This window comes from Frankliniella occidentalis, unplaced genomic scaffold (genome assembly GCF_000697945.3).
Source record: "Frankliniella occidentalis isolate FOCC.00 unplaced genomic scaffold, Focc_3.1 Scaffold9, whole genome shotgun sequence".
Classification (NCBI taxonomy): Eukaryota; Metazoa; Arthropoda; class Insecta; order Thysanoptera; family Thripidae; genus Frankliniella; species Frankliniella occidentalis.
Window position 1 is genome coordinate 1,267,279 of NW_026267139.1, and position 3,451 is coordinate 1,270,729.

The 3,451-nt window shown below is 49.3% G+C and overlaps 1 protein-coding gene across 1 annotated transcript in view; it reads left to right on the plus strand.

The window, feature by feature from the left end:
- Positions 1-3,451, plus strand: part of LOC113211887 (glutamate receptor ionotropic, kainate 2) — a gene marked incomplete in the record, with an annotated part of 188,040 nt that overhangs the window by 15,786 nt on the left and 168,803 nt on the right.

Consider the following 3,451-nt stretch of genomic DNA (forward strand, 5'->3'; position numbering starts at 1 on the left):
TTTTTTTTTTGTTGGCGCTGTAAATGTGCTCGCCCTGGCAATTAACTCGGTAGGCGCAAAGTGGAAAGAGAAATCGTGCGGCTGCTGCAAAAACTAGCGAGCGATGAAAAAAAAAAAACTAGGCAGAAGCGAGTTTTCAGTGACTTTTTAATTTCACGCGTTCTGTGCACTAGCTTTACCCCAAAGTTGACAGTTCGGCGTATCACGCTGCACTGTCATGATTCTGTGACACTTTCAAAACTTTCAAAATCGTCGTAAACTTGATAATCCAACGGGGAGCTGGAGCTAAGACCCGCTATCGAAAACTGGCCAGGTAAGCAAGCACCACGCACACCAGACACACACGCCCGCGCGCGCGCACACAGCAGTGAAACCGTCCTATGGTGGGATTTTCAGAGAATATTCATTAGTTATACACTGTAAAGAGTTTTCGTGATTTTACAAAAAAAAAAGGAGGCAATTGTTTACAATTGTAAAAAATAATTTACGAACACATTTCTTAAGTGTTCATTTACAAAATATTTCGCAACGTTACAGATGTATTTCGAAATGAAATGCACATTTTTATGTCATAAGTCATAAAATTTGACCAAGTCTGATACTATTCAGTTAGAGCTTTGGATTTTACAAAGCAATTCGTAAAATAACGATGCATCTCAATTTGTTAAAAACGAAGGTTTCGTTATCAAAAATTAACAGAGAAAATTACATAAAATCGCGATGGTCTTTTATTACAGAGTAAGCATTTTCCTCTTTACACTTTGGTGCTTATTCTGAAGACAAGTTGATATTTAATCAGTATTCATTAATATACCTAAACAAAAGACAAATTGAATCGTGTTTCTGCCTTCTAGAATTCAATCCGGATAGTAACAGAAAACTTTCGAAGTGTGGGATATTTTCCATGTTCCCCCAAAAAGTCTGCTTCTCTGGAAAATTTCCTGAAATTTCTTCCGAAAACTTTCCAGGGCTTCCAACCCTAATGGGTGGGGGCAACCGACAGACACATCATTGTTCTTTCTCCAGAAGGATAGGCCCAGTAATGAAACGTAAACACCAAGGGGCCGTGGAGACTCTCCGCCAATGAGGTGACGGTCTCCTTGTCGGAGAAGGAAGGCGGGGCGGGCGACTATCAGCAGCTAGCACGAGTGGGGAGAGAGAGAGAGAGAGAGAGAAAGAGAGAGAGAGAGAGAGAGAGAGCGTAATGAGTATGGTTAAGTAGCACGCCAAAGTCCCGAGCAAGGCGCGAGGAGTGCAAGAGCGCAGCAATGCAAGGAAGCGACTTCTAGAGGACCCGCAGCATTCGTGAGAGAGTGTGAAAGAGCGGGAAAACGAGAGAGACAAACAGACAGATAGACAGAGAGAGGGACAGAGAGATGGAGAGAGCTAGAAAGATAACGAAAGAGATACCTTGGCAAAAATATTATACAGAGCGGGTAGAGAGCGTCTTGATACTGTATAATGACTCAAGGCGGTGCTATTCATCAGAGTGGTAGCAGCTGGTGCTGTGCATGAGAGAGAGAGAGAGAGAGATGTGAATTAAGTACATGGGGCCGTGTATGACTTACAGTGTTATTGTAACGCGCGCACAATGTGGAGAGAGAGCGAGAGAGAACGAGAGGGGGGAGGAAAGGGAGAAGGGGGGAGTGAGAGAAAACGAGAGAGGGAGGGAGAGAGCGAGGAAGAGAGAGATACAGAGAGGGGGCAGAAGGGAGGGAACGGCCCCGACCGCCAACCACTTTGCCGGCGACAAGTCGACGACGACTTAGTTCATTGTCTGGGGCGGGCTGGGGGAGGATCGAGCGTGGCGGGCCGTGGCGGGGCGTGGCGGGCCGTGGCGGAGCGTTGCTTGGCGGAGCGCGTGGCGGGGTCGGCTGGCCGCCCTGCTCGCCTAACGCCATCAAAACAGGGCAGTTTTGTGCGTGTGTAGATGGGAGAGAAAGAGAGAGAGAGAGAGAGAGAGAGAGAGAAAGAGAGAGAGAGAGAGAGAGAGAGAGAGACAGACAGACAGACAGAGAGAGACAGAGAGACAGACTTCGCGGTCGCGAGGGGGAGTAGGGTGTGCTCTCTGGTCACTCCAACTTGTCCGTCGCGCAACCGCGACAGCAGCCGGTGGGCCACCCCACTCACGGCACGCGGGCGTTCTAGAGGGGGCGTTCCGGTGGTGGGCGTGGTGCGGTGGGTGCGGTGGCCGCGGTGTTCCCGTCGAACTTGCTGGAGCCGGCGCCCCGGCGCCCCCCTCCTCTGCCCGGCTGCGCGCCGCATGACGCGGTCGGCAGCTGATGCATTTTTAAGTGGGCACGATATAAGCCCCATGGACCCAACTAACACGAGTTTGGGGACGGGGGCAGCAATTGAGCATAGTGAGGGGAGAGGGAGAGATTCCCTGCCCGCCTCCACTGCCGTGGCTAGGGTTGGAAATTTCTTAAAACAATTCCGAAAAATTTCCGTAGGAAAAAAAAACTTCCAGAGTGAAAAACTTCTAAGATTTTCCGCTTTTTTTTAAAAAAAAAGAAGTCCCGGAAATTTCCGGGAAACAACAAAAAACTTCCAAAGTCTTGTAATTTTTCATCGTTTCCCACGAAAATTTTCCTTTTTTTAAAGACATTTCCCCGAAATTTTCCGAAAACTTTCCAGGACTTCCAACCCCCGGTTAAACAGAGGTCCTGGGGCCTGAGGAGCATCCCTTTGTAACTGCAAACACTACATGATGGGCCGGAGCGCAGCAGTGGGGCTACGAATATCAGGGGGGGGGGGGGCTCCTTCGTGGACTCCACTCCAAGTTGGGAGATGGGCCCCTGCAATCATATCAGCCCGGTAGGGGGCAGGGACACTATGGGCCACCCGGGGGAAAGGGGCAAAAGGGGGGGGGGATGTTGGTCATCGCGTAAAGCCAAGGGGAGGGGGGGGGCGAGTCTCCGCGACCCTGTCTTAAGCCAGACACCCTTCGCACACCGCCCAGGCACCAACGAGGAAAGGATTATCGATGTTATTTTTGCAGCACTTATTTGTGGGTAAAAGCCTTCTATCCTGTTGTTTGATTGTAGATTTCTTTCTTTTTTTTTGTTTTTTTGTCCCCGCTGCTCACAGACTGTGTCCAATCCAAAAAAGTGTGTTCGACTAAAGAAATTAGAGCACTTAACAAATGCACAGCTGCCGAGTTGAACACTGGAAAGTGACAACTGTATCGAGTTGAACCGAGTTGAACAAATTTCACATAACTACCGAGTGGAACACTTCAGAAAGCACAACTCGCTGTTGAACGCTTCTTTAAGAGTTGAAGGGCTGATGTATTAGTGCGGACAGAGCCCGACATGGTCAAGCTGGCTCCCAAACCTTAGGAAACGTCATGATGTTCTCTAAAAGGTTGTTCCTCCCTACCCACCCCCAGAAGAAAACGGGATAAAGAGAGAGAGAGGGAGAGAGGGGGGGAGGGAAGAGGGGGGGGGGG